Raw genomic sequence first — 12,500 nt, 5'->3', positions numbered from 1 at the left:
CAAGAAAATCAGCTACAGGCTTTTAAATTATGTGCGCGAAACTTTTCTCCATCTGCCACCCGGAACATATTTAAAGAAGAGAGAAAGCAGCCGGGGCCTTGAGATTTCGAAAATGCCGCGCTCTGAAATTTTCACATCAGCCATTGGGAAGATAATTATTATCCGTCACAAACAAAAAAAAAAAACAGCTTTGAAATGAGCATTGATAGTGGCCACGTTTTTTCGGGGCATGTCTTGATGAAATAATTGCAGTTCAGTTCGTTGGTTCAATTGCATTTGTTGGCTCCTTGCAGCATGTCTAGATTTCATCTTTTTCAGTATTCCTAGTGTTCTCATTGTAGTATGAATAACCTGCAGATTTTTCGTTGTTGTTGTTATGCGTTATACAATGCTGAGCGATGTTTTTCCTTTCCTTGAAGCTAGCCATAGAAGTATAAAACTTTCTATAAACTCATTACAATAAGAATCCAGCATACGGTTCATCATCGGCTCGATAAACGTTCGGGAAGTGGCGACTTTTAATGCCGTGATCATGAAGCTTAACAGCAGAGCGTGTTCATCAGATATGCCAGGGGTGACGTAACGCAAGGCGTGAATCGAATCTAAGATTGAAATGGCGTTCTGAATTCTTTTGGTTCCAGATAGAACAAACAAAAATATATAAAAAAAGCATGTCATTGATTGTCATTCAAACCTCAAGAGCGCGTGGAGAAAGTGTTCCGGTTTACATTCGGCAAATCGAAATGAACGGCTAAAATTAACCTATCGTCTGGTTTCATGCGGGAGATCACGTGCGCACGCAAATTTCTTCGTACGGGAATTTTATGAAGTGAAGGCGGCTACAGATCATTTCCTTTGTCTAGTTCATGTTCGTAGGCGCAAATTGCAAACGTAATACTTGGAGGAACGTTTCCACTAATCTACAGGGGCTCTCTCATTTCTCCGATTGCTCGCAAACACATTGCATTGCTAGTCGTGACGTTTCACAGTGACGTTTCACCATGCCCGTCGAAGTTGATTACCAGTACCGCGCCAGCGTCGACCGGCCGGCGAAGCGACGAACTCAGCAGCGCATGCGCGAGGCCCTACAACACCCCAACCGAGCTACCCTGCTTATCGGAGAGAGCGAGTGCGCGTGAACGCGGGCTCGTCTGACGATCTGGATTAAAGAAAAAAAAAAAGTGTGTCCGAGATATTGACAAAGACAAGTGGTCGCTGTCGCTCTGAGTCTTAGCGCGTTATAGAAAACGTGGGATGGCGGTGCTTCCTCGAGGGTCTAAAAGTACAATCTTCGAACTAGCGCTCCCGGCGGAACGTGGAGCTAGCATCCTTCTTCTTGGAACGGTTTGCAATGGACTGCTTGAATGTGCCGACCACGCGTCACGGGTCGCGTATAGAGCCAACGTTTGGCAAGAACGCGTCTAGCACAACCGATCGCGGTTGCGATAACCCATCGTTGGTAGCGAAAAAAAGAAAGAAAGAAAAAAAAAACACCTACCCGCAGCTTGTTAGCAGTAACCGTAAATGTGGTTCTAAATATAGGTTCGCTGGTCACTGAAACTTTCTCATAACGCACACCACTGTAGTCCAAAAAGAACAAAGCACGCACAATGGATATGATACAGCCGTCACCGCATGATTTCGCGTTTTCCTTATTGCATTACTTTCGTGGGCATGCGCGCTAGGGCCACGCAGGCCAGGAGGCAAGGGGAAAAATAAATAAGAAATGATACGCGATCCTCAGCATTGACTTGGCTGATGTGGCACTCGCATTTATGTTCTTTACCTTAGGCGAGCGCAACGCGCCAACTGAACTCCAATTTCCCATAACGGAAATTCGTATTTGGCCATTTGGTTGTATTTTTGGCTGATGTTCGCGTTTTTCGCCCGAGCATGCGCTTCACTGCGCCGCTCGTTGCCCCTTCAATGCGGCTTCACTGCCCTGCAGGCGTGTTCTGCGTCAAGCCGAACCACCAGGCAAAAAGCCTGGGCGCCGCCATCTTGTTGAGAGCGGCGCCGGGGACACAATCGCGCCTAGCTCATTGAGTTTTCCCCCAAAACTGAACGAAATAGCCTTATTTAAATGAGAAAGATGCCGCGAGTGCCGCAACGAAGGACCTTAAGGATTACCGAAGGGTAACTGAGGGCGACGCGACGAGCTTTGGAAAGAAGAATGATGGGTGTAGCGCTACGGGGGATAAGAATAGAGCAGATTCGGGGGGTGAGCGAACAAACGCGAGCTAATGACACCTTAGTTTAAACCAAGAAAAAGAAATGGGCGTGCGCAGGGCATGCAATGTGGGGGGAAGATCATCAATTAAGGGTTACCGACTGAATTCCAAGAGAAGGGAAGCGTAGCACGGGGTGGCGGAAATTTAGGAGGGCAGATTAGATTAGGAAGGGCGCAGGCACTAGACGGCGACCGTGACCGGGCTTACACGTGACCGGGGTGCTTGGAGAATAATGGGAGAGGTCTTTGCCCTGCAGTGGTCGTAGCCAGCAGGATGATGATGACGAAAAGGTAGCAACAGGTATTCATAACATACAGGTTGGAAAGCTGAGGCACCTCTGAACCCTTGAATATATTTCGCCACACTTGGCCATACGACAAGTTTGTTTTCGAGGCGCTCGGTCCCACTGCAGCGAAAATGTTGCCGGAAATCGGGCACTCCATTTTTGTTTCATAGGGAACCTTTCTTCCACTAGGGCAGCGGATTTTCGCAGGGCGAGCTTGCTGTCGTTTACGGATCAAAGCGATAGTGAACTCCAAAATGCAGTGTTGGCTTTGAGTGGGACTTACATTGATTGCAAAACCCACGGCTAATCACCCTCCCCCCCCCCCCCCCCCAAGTGGCTCATTACAGCAGACAATCGTTCAGAAACACCGTCATCGTTGCGTATAGTATGGGAATGGTGCGTGTCACGTGAGTGCTCGCTTCGAGCTTGTGTTCTTCATTTTGATTGAATGAAGTCTCACCTAAGTGAGCGGGGGCCGATCCCGGAGGTAGTGCAATACCGGGCCGACCTGCGGCGGAGGTGAAGCAGGCTTCAAGCACTCCGCCAACTTCCAAAAATAGGTTTAATATCGTGGGTCCATATAGAACCCGTATCAGATATTAAGCTGATAAGAACAGATACTACACTTTGATCTTAGCCAAAAGGCCGAGAAGCGATGTCTTTCACTTCACTCCATTGTACCACTGCCTTGTGGGTGCCCTGGCGACATTGGTAACCTCAGCAACAGCGTGGGCAATCTTATAAAACCCAGCCCGTCTAGAGACTCTATGCTCTCTATCTCGCGAATCAACTCGCGACGCCTCAGTCTTTCACTGTTAACGAAACGCCGTCGCGTAGAAACGAGACCCGAGCGCAAGCTTGTTCGCAAGGCAAAACCAACGAAGGCAACCTCGTAGAAAACGGAACAGGCGAGCGGAAAACACGCGCAAGGGGAATGCTTACTTCCGTCTGAATGCGACCGCTCAAGGCGGCTTTCTTTGAGGCCTTCGTTTCAAGCCCGTGCGCAAGTGTAATACACTACGCGCATTTCCCTCATTTCCTTTTATTTACCGCAAGGCCCACTGAAAGTTTTCATACGGCACAGGCCGGGACGGATTGCAACGTGTCGATTCGACCGCTAGAATTAGGTAGCGCGCCTCATGTACGAATGAAAGAGAATGAAAAAAAAAAAATAAATAAATATAGAAAAGGCTGCGCACTCCTTCCAACCGGAAACATAGAGGGCAGGAAGATCGCCATGTGGAGCACAGGTGTTGTTAAAAAAGAAAGAAAGAAAGAAAGAAATAGCGCTACCCCATCATCTTTACCGTGTGCGTGTATACACACACACGCACACATATGCACGCGCACGCACGCGCGCGCGCGCACGCACACACACACACACACACACACACACACACACACACACATACGCACACATGCTAGCATAGCTTAAGCACAGCTGGAAAGCTCAGCCTTGCGCAAGAAAAAAGGACCACGCCCTTTCGCAAGCCCCTTTGAAACTTTTAAATGAGAAACATGTGTACAGCGAGGTCGTTCGAAACTGGCGCGAAAACGCATCCGCGCCATCTGTGTGCGGAACTAGGAAAACCTACGGCCTTCGCCATACAGAAAGAAAGGTAGATGGCGCGAGCTAACGCTCCGTTGCATACTAAGAACGAGAGCTAGTGAATAATGGCAGAAACGTCTTGGGAAGAGAGAAAAAAACAACAACAACAAAAAAAAAGAAAGACACGCAAGTTGTTGGCTCGCGCAAGCATTCTATTTTACAGCGAGTAAAGAGCATAGCAACTTCTCACAAGAGCAGCAAGAAAGACAAGAAGAACGTGAGAGAGGGGGAGAAACAGGCGCGTTTCTTTGGAATGCAGAGCATGCTGCACACACTATGAAGTGCCAAAGAGACGGGGAAAGCAGATGGCGCGATTGTGTATGTCCTCAAAGCTTGAAAACAATTTCTAAACTACAAGGTGTGCCGAAGTCCGCCTACTCTCATCAGGTTGCTCCCGCCTCCAATTGCATTTAAATTAAAATTACAGTCGCCTCAGAGGCAGAGAGAGAGAGAGAGAGAGAGAAAATGTGTACACTTGCTTCGCGCAGCTGCACCCGTTCAAATTTTACAGCAACAAGAGCACTCCCGCAGGCACAAAGTCCGCTGCCGCGTCCGCCGGGGCGGAATGCACTCGCTTCCGTAAATTGTCGTGCGGCAGACTGCTGCATCGTAGCACACCTGAAACCGCGCAGACGTCAGCGATCGCCGCGAGATCGCTGCGAGCGCTAAAGTCCGAAACCACGTCCGCCGGGGCGGCGGGAGCTCGATACCCCTTCACGAAACTTCTGCGTGTACACCGCCGCACGGCCACGGCGGAGTCGCTGGCATCCTGCGCGCAGTTGCATTGCGTCGCGCCGGGAATCGTTGAAGCCCCACGCAGACGTCGGCGTCGGCCCCGACCTGGCTGCGAGCGCTCGAAGAGACCAAGTCCGAAGCCACGTGAGCCGGGGCGGTGTGAGCGCGACTAAGTCCGAGACGACGTCAGCCGGGGCGGCGTGAGCGAGACCAAGTCCGAGACTACGTCAGCCGGGGCGGCGTGAGCGAGACCAAGTCCGAGACTACGTCAGCCGGGGCGTCGACTAAGTCCGAGACGACGTCAGCCGGGGCGTCGAGCACGCCGCGGTCGCTTTTCCCACTCTTACTCGAAAAATGGCGAAGGGGCCGCGCTAGCGTGCCTTGAATCGGTGAGCGGCGGTACCGCGGCGATCGCGAGAGCTCAAATCGGCCGTGCCAAGGCCAAATATTGGCGCTCGGCTCGGCGCAGTACGCCGCCTTGTCGCACGAGTACGGCCCCGTGGAGGTCTGGTCACTTATCGCTGCTCTTATAAGGGGCCGTACCGCCCTGGCCGACGTTGTACCGTAGTGCCGTTTTCGGCTTGCGCGTGTTCGTGGTGGTGTCCGCGCACCGCTCCGCACTCGAGAATCGTGCCCACGACGACGCGAGCGCTCGGAAGAGACGCAAGTCCGAAACCACGTGAGCCGGGGCGGTGTGAGCGCGACTAAGTCCGAGACGACGTCAGCCGGGGCGGCGTGAGCGAGACTAAGTCCGAGACTACGTCAGCCGGGGCGTCGACCAAGTCCGAGACGACGTCAGCCGGGGCGTCGAGCACGCCGCGCGCGCTTTTCCCACTCTTACTCGAAAAATGGCGAAGGGGCCGCGCTAGCGTGCCTTGAATCGGTGAGCGGCGGTACCGCGGCGATCGCGAGAGCTCAAATCGGCCGTGCCAAAGCCAAATATTGGCGCTCGGCTCGGCGCAGTACGCCGCCTTGTCGCACGAGTACGGCCCCGTGGAGGTCTGGTCACTTATCGCTGCTCTTATAAGGGGCCGTACCGCCCTGGCCGACGTTGTACCGTAGTGCCGTTTTCGGCTTGCGCGTGTTCGTGGTGGTGTCCGCGCACCGCTCCGCACTCGAGAATCGTGCCCACGACGACGCGAGCGCTCGGAAGAGACGGAAGTCCGAAACCACGTGAGCCGGGGCGGTGTGAGCGCGACTAAGTCCGAGACGACGTCAGCCGGGGCGGCGTGAGCGAGACTAAGTCCGAGACTACGTCAGCCGGGGCGACGAGCACGCCGCGCGCGCTTTTCGCACTCTTACTCGAAAAATGGCGAAGGGGCCGCGCTAGCGTGCCTTGAATCGGTGAGCGGCGGTACCGCGGCGATCGCGAGAGCTCAAATCGGCCGTGCCAAGGCCAAATATTGGCGCTCGGCTCGGCGCAGTACGCCGCCTTGTCGCACGAGTACGGCCCCGTGGAGATCTGGTCACTTATCGCTGCTCATATAAGGGGGCCGTACCGCCCTGGCCGACGTTGTACCGTAGTGCCATTTTCGGCTTGCGCGTGTTCGTGGTGGTGTCCGCGCACCGCTCCGCACTCGAGAATCGTGCCCACGACGACGCGAGCGCTCGGAAGAGACGGAAGTCCGAAACCACGTGAGCCGGGGCGGTGTGAGCGCGACTAAGTCCGAGACGACGTCAGCCGGGGCGGCGTGAGCGAGACTAAGTCCGAGACTACGTCAGCCGGGGCGACGAGCACGCCGCGCGCGCTTTTCGCACTCTTACTCGAAAAATGGCGAAGGGGCCGCGCTAGCGTGCCTTGAATCGGTGAGCGGCGGTACCGCGGCGATCGCGAGAGCTCAAATCGGCCGTGCCAAGGCCAAATATTGGCGCTCGGCTCGGCGCAGTACGCCGCCTTGTCGCACGAGTACGGCCCCGTGGAGATCTGGTCACTTATCGCTGCTCATATAAGGGGGCCGTACCGCCCTGGCCGACGTTGTACCGTAGTGCCGTTTTCGGCTTGCGCGTGTTCGTGGTGGTGTCCGCGCACCGCTCCGCACTCGAGAATCGTGCCCACGACGACGCGAGCGCTCGGAAGAGACAGAAGTCCGAAACCACCTGAGCCGGGCCGCGGCGGGAGCTCGACGCCCGTCACGCAACTTTGGCGTACAAGCCACCGCACGGCCGCGACTGAGTCGTCGCCACCGTCCGGCTGGCTGCACTATAGCACGCCGGGAACCGGGAAAGAACCGCGCAGAGGTCGTCGTTTTGCCGCGGCGTTGGCGCGAGCGCGCGAAGAGACAAAGTCCGAAACGGCGTCAGCCGGGGTGTCGAGCACGCCGCCCGCGCCGGTCGCACTCGTGCTCGGAAACGGCGAAAGGGCCGCGCTAGCGTGCGGCCCCGTAGGGGCACAGAAAGGCGATTGTTCTGGAAACCGCGCTGTCCATAGGCGAGAGATTGCCGTTCGCGCATTCGGTCGACGCGCTGCGCTTTCACGACTTCGGCATTGCGCTGCCGACGTAAGCTTTCCATCTCGCTCGCGGCGCTGCGAGGCGGCACGATTTTCGCCAAACGCTCGTCGAAAGTGGCACGAGTACGGCCCCATGGAGATTTGGGAACTTATCGCTGCTATTATATGGGGGTCCCAGAGAGCAGTCGCCCCCAAAAGCGACCTGGGTGTTTGATATGCGGCGGGCTTCGTGCCCGTCAAGCGTGTCCCCGGTATCGCTCCCGTGGATCCCACAGCTGACGTCTGCAGCCTCATCCGCTTGATGCGTTAGGGGCTGGTTGTCGGACGACGCTTTCTCCACGATATCGAGTTGTGTTCCGCATCGTCCTCGGACGAGTCAAATGCGAAAGCGCCGAAGGCGCGGGCGTGACCCGTCGCCTGGCGGCTTTGCCGTCTCGGCTACGTTGCAAGTGTCGGTCGGTCCACCTGTGCTGCGGGCTCAAGAGAAACCGCAAGCCGTGATCGAGTCGACACAACCAGTCTATCGAGAATGTTGCGTGCTTCTTGCCGCGTGGCGATACCCGGCCCTTCGGGGAGGGCGCCGTAGCGAGCTCGAACGCCGTCGTCTCGGACTGTGCAAAGTGCTACTCTTTGCAAGAACGAAGCGTGCTGGGGCGCCTGAAGGTGGCCTCGGCATCGCAAAAACGGCGTCCGGCCTGCTTGACAGGCGGGACGCGCAGTTGAACGATTACCTGGTTGATCCTGCCAGTAATCATATGCTTGTCTCAAAGATTAAGCCATGCATGTCTAAGTACATGCCGAAATAAGGCGAAACCGCGAATGGCTCATTAAATCAGTTATGGTTCCTTAGATCGTTTCTTCCTACTTGGATAACTGTGGCAATTCTAGAGCTAATACATGCAGTGAGCCTGAAGCCCTTTGGGCGACGGGTGCTTTTATTAGACCAAGATCGATCGGGTTTCGGCCCGTATTGTGTGGTGACTCTGGATAACTTTGTGCTGATCGCATGGCCACGAGCCGGCGACGTTTCTTTCAAGTGTCTGCCTTATCAACTTTCGATGGTGGGTTACTTGCTTACCATGGTTGTTACGGGTAACGGAGAATCAGGGTTCGATTCCGGAGAGGGAGCCTGAGAAACGGCTACCACATCCAAGGAAGGCAGCAGGCGCGCAAATTACCCACTCCCGGCACGGGGAGGTAGTGACGAAAAATAACAATACGGGACTCTTTTGAGGCCCCGTAATTGAAATGAGTACACTCTAAATCCTTTAACGAGGATCAATTGGAGGGCAAGTCTGGTGCCAGCAGCCGCGGTAATTCCAGCTCCAATAGCGTATACTAAAGCTGCTGCGGTTAAAAAGCTCGTAGTTGGATCTCAGTTCCAGACGAGTAGTGCATCTACCCGATGCGACGGCTCGGACTGAACATCATGCCGGTCCTTTCTTGGTGCACTTCATTGTGTGCCTCGAGAAGGCCGGTGCTTTTACTTTGAAAAAATTAGAGTGCTCAACGCAGGCGAGTCGCCTGAATAAACTTGCATGGAATAATAGAACAAGACCTCGTTTCTGTTCTGTTGGTTTTTGGAATACGAGGTAATGATTAAGAGGGACAGACGGGGGCATTCGTATTGCGGCGCTAGAGGTGAAATTCTTGGACCGTCGCAAGACGAACTACTGCGAAAGCATTTGCCAAGAATGTTTTCTTTGATCAAGAACGAAAGTCAGAGGTTCGAAGGCGATCAGATACCGCCCTAGTTCTGACCATAAACGATGCCAACCAGCGATCCGCCTGAGTTACTCAAATGACTCGGCGGGCAGCTTCCGGGAAACCAAAGTGTTTGGGTTCCGGGGGAAGTATGGTTGCAAAGCTGAAACTTAAAGGAATTGACGGAAGGGCACCACCAGGAGTGGAGCCTGCGGCTTAATTTGACTCAACACGGGAAAACTTACCCGGCCCGGACACTGGGAGGATTGACAGATTGAGAGCTCTTTCTTGATTCGGTGGATGGTGGTGCATGGCCGTTCTTAGTTGGTGGAGCGATTTGTCTGGTTAATTCCGATAACGAACGAGACTCTAGCCTATTAAATAGGTGCGGGGTTCCCAGCACCTTACAACCTTCTTAGAGGGACAAGCGGCTCCTAGCCGCACGAAACAGAGCAATAACAGGTCTGTGATGCCCTTAGATGTCCGGGGCCGCACGCGCGCTACACTGAAGGAAGCAGCGTGTCTTTATCCCTGTCTGAAAAGACTGGGTAACCCGTGGAACTTCTTTCGTGATTGGGATAGGGGCTTGCAATTGTTCCCCTTGAACGAGGAATTCCCAGTAAGCGCGAGTCATAAGCTCGCGTTGATTACGTCCCTGCCCTTTGTACACACCGCCCGTCGCTACTACCGATTGAATGATTTAGTGAGGTCTTCGGACCGATGTCCGGCGCGGCCTTTCGGTTGCGCCGGTCTGTTGGAAAGATGACCAAACTTGATCATTTAGAGGAAGTAAAAGTCGTAACAAGGTTTCCGTAGGTGAACCTGCGGAAGGATCATTACCGGATTGTTCGAGGGTGACGAGCGCCATTGTTTCTACCCCGTGTGGGTGAAGCAGCTCGCTGCGCCCGACGCTTTCCGCCGCTGGCCCCGCTTGGACGCGGGGACGGCTATACCCGAACATGCCGGGGATTGCCCGAATTTCGAAGGGCGCCCCGTGCCAAATTTGTTGCGCCCAGTGGACGCCGGCTGCAACCTTGGACGGTTGGCTTGGCCGCGCCCGCGGGTAGAAACGGCGTAACGCACACTGTTGGGTGGGCTTTCTGAAGTCCGCCTCGGCACTCTTGCGCGGAATGGGAGTAAGACGACCCGACCTGCTGCTCTTGCCCAGTACGAGGGGAACGGCGAAGCGTGCGGTCGGTCAAGGAACTGACGGTCGAGAGCTAATGCCGCTGCCGCTTAGTACACACGGAACCGTGGTGCGAGCGCTCTCCCGTCCTCCGCGGCAAACGCTGCCGAGTCTGAAAAGGCTGGCGGCTGCCGGTCGCTTCCTGCGGCGAGTGTGGAGTAACGACCCGACTTTGTTGCTGCCCAAGTACTAAAGGAACGGTGCGGCGCTCGGTCGGTCATGGAACCGGCGGTATTGAGGGTGCGGCTGCCAAGTACGGAAGGAACCGTGGCCTAAAGCACTCTCCCGTCCTCCGCGGCAAATTCCACCGCGCCCGAAAGGGCCGGAGGCTGCCGGTCGGCTCCCGCTCGTGACGCGCGAGGTGTCGAGTTCGCGGTTCAATGCGACGACGTCTGCAGGCTATTTGCCCGCCGCCGAGGGAAAGGCGGCGTTGCTGCGAAGTACCGAAGGAAACGCGGCTTTGCTACGTCGGAAGCGTTCTGCGGTTTGCGGACTTGTGCGCTTTGGGAAGGCGCCGCACGTCGAAAGAGGAAGTACGGACAGACGAGGGACTGTAATCCCGTATTCGAACGCACTTGCGGCCAGGCCCTTGCTGGCTTCGTCTTCCGCCTCAAGTAGACTTGTTGTGGCTCCGGCGCAGAGAGCCGTCCCTGGCACTGGCCGAGTGGCTTTGGAGAGCTGCGCGAGTACGCGCGCGCCAAGCTCTTGTCTTTCGTCTCGAGTAGGCTGTTGGATCAGCAGCGGTCATGCGGAAACGCGTGACCGCCGAACGAAAGAGCGAAACAGGAGTAGCGCACGCCGAAAGGCGCTCTTCGAAACCACACACAGGGAGACGCCACGTGCCTGAAACACTGGTTGTACTGTACTGAATTGAACAAACTATTTTTCACGACTCTAAGCGGTGGATCACTCGGTTCTCGGGTCGATGAAGAACGCAGCCAGCTGCGAGACTTGGTGTGAATTGCAGGACACACTGAGCACTGATTCTTTGAACGCACATTGCGGCCTTGGGTCTTCCCTTGGCTTCGTCTGTCTGAGGGTCGGATCACATATCAAGAGAGCCTTCGGCGCACAGGGAACGTGCGTCCGTCGACTCGTTTTGACCGCGTCGGCATCATGGACAGTACGTTGAGCGCTGAAGCCACGCGCCAGCAACCTCACGAGAAGGAGACGGTGGCGAGCCGTCGTGCCAAATCTTCGAAGAGACGGAAACGAGGCATTACTACTGCAGCGTGACGAGTGCGCGCCTCTGGCAAGACCGCCGCAGGATGGAGTCGGATACCTGCAGGGAAAGAGCGGTCCAAGCTCGAGGCGCGAACGTCTGTTGCCTTGTAGCGCGCACCTTTGCGAGAGAGTCGGAAGCGATCGCAATTTGCGTTGTTTGCCTTCGGAGTACGTCGAGCTCCAGAGCTGGTCGCTCGCTCACGTCACCGCAGCTGTGTGGGCGCCCTTCCGGGCTTCGTCGCACGAATGGGAATCGGCAGATTCGTGCGAGGAGCGGGGAGGAGAAGGGTGGCCCCCGAAAGCGGTTCGACGCGAGAGCGCCGTCTGCGAGCGAGAAGAGCACGGCACGGCGGAGAATTGCCGCGAGACGGAAAATGTCTCCCTCGAGAGCGTTGGCCGAGCTGAAGCGTTCCGTCGTAGTCCGCCGTCGGTCCAAGTGCTTCGCAGTCTCTGTCCCCTTAAGACTGGGCCACTCCAGTTGGGGCAGGGGCGACGCTACACGAGACGATGCCTCCCGCCAGGTTTTAGTCGCCCCTGCGGTGCCCGCTGAAGCGGCGCGCTGCTAAGGCGATCTTTGCCTCGGTGGTGTTTTGGGCTTCAGACACGGTCGCTTACCACGCAACTGCTCGTGCGCCGCACGCGTGCAGGCGGTTCACCGCCTGCCAGCCTCGTCTATAAGTAGCTCCGTGTTGGGCGAAGGACGTGGTAGGGCGTCGCACTCGGTTGGCGCTGGGTTTTCGAACGTGTCGAGTCCGTTTCGGCATGTACCGCTCGTATGACGCACGCGCGCAGGCGTTGTGCCGCCTGCCAGCCTCGTCCGTAAGGACGTGGCAGGGCGTCGTACTCGGTCGTGCTGGAATGGGCGAAAGCGATGTATCCGTTGTCGACCTCAGATCAGGCGAGACAACCCGCTGAATTTAAGCATATCACTAAGCGGAGGAAAAGAAACCAACAGGGATTCCCTGAGTAGCTGCGAGCGAAACGGGACCGAGCCCAGCACCGAATCCCCCGTCCTTGCAGGCGGTCGGGAAATGTGGTGTATGGGAGGCGACGTTCTCGGGTGTTTGCGACGGTGC

At 55.8% G+C, this 12,500-nt stretch overlaps 4 non-coding genes across 4 annotated transcripts in view; 3 read left to right on the top strand and 1 right to left on the bottom strand.

Annotated features, from left to right (window-relative positions):
* Positions 1-2,982: 2,982 nt before the first annotated feature.
* On the bottom strand, positions 2,983-3,174 carry LOC139053275 (U2 spliceosomal RNA). Its single transcript, XR_011510372.1, has one exon. It is a non-coding gene; the product is annotated as a U2 spliceosomal RNA (small nuclear RNA).
* A 4,864-nt stretch (positions 3,175-8,038) lies between these two features.
* On the top strand, positions 8,039-9,853 carry LOC139053235 (small subunit ribosomal RNA). The gene has a single exon (XR_011510338.1). It is a non-coding gene; the product is annotated as a small subunit ribosomal RNA (ribosomal RNA).
* A 1,237-nt stretch (positions 9,854-11,090) lies between these two features.
* On the top strand, positions 11,091-11,243 carry LOC139053254 (5.8S ribosomal RNA). The gene has a single exon (XR_011510353.1). It is a non-coding gene; the product is annotated as a 5.8S ribosomal RNA (ribosomal RNA).
* A 1,065-nt stretch (positions 11,244-12,308) lies between these two features.
* LOC139053241 (large subunit ribosomal RNA) overlaps positions 12,309-12,500 on the top strand; it is a 3,959-nt gene continuing 3,767 nt past the window's right edge. Inside the window, exon 1 of the ribosomal RNA XR_011510343.1 lies at positions 12,309-12,500. This exon is cut by the window's right edge and continues 3,767 nt beyond it. This is a non-coding gene — a ribosomal RNA (large subunit ribosomal RNA).

The sequence above is a fragment of the Dermacentor albipictus genome, unplaced genomic scaffold, assembly GCF_038994185.2.
Source record: "Dermacentor albipictus isolate Rhodes 1998 colony unplaced genomic scaffold, USDA_Dalb.pri_finalv2 scaffold_84, whole genome shotgun sequence".
Classification (NCBI taxonomy): domain Eukaryota; kingdom Metazoa; phylum Arthropoda; class Arachnida; order Ixodida; family Ixodidae; genus Dermacentor; species Dermacentor albipictus.
Note: the sequence above shows the minus strand (reverse complement) of the source record. Positions and strands in the feature narration are given on the sequence as shown.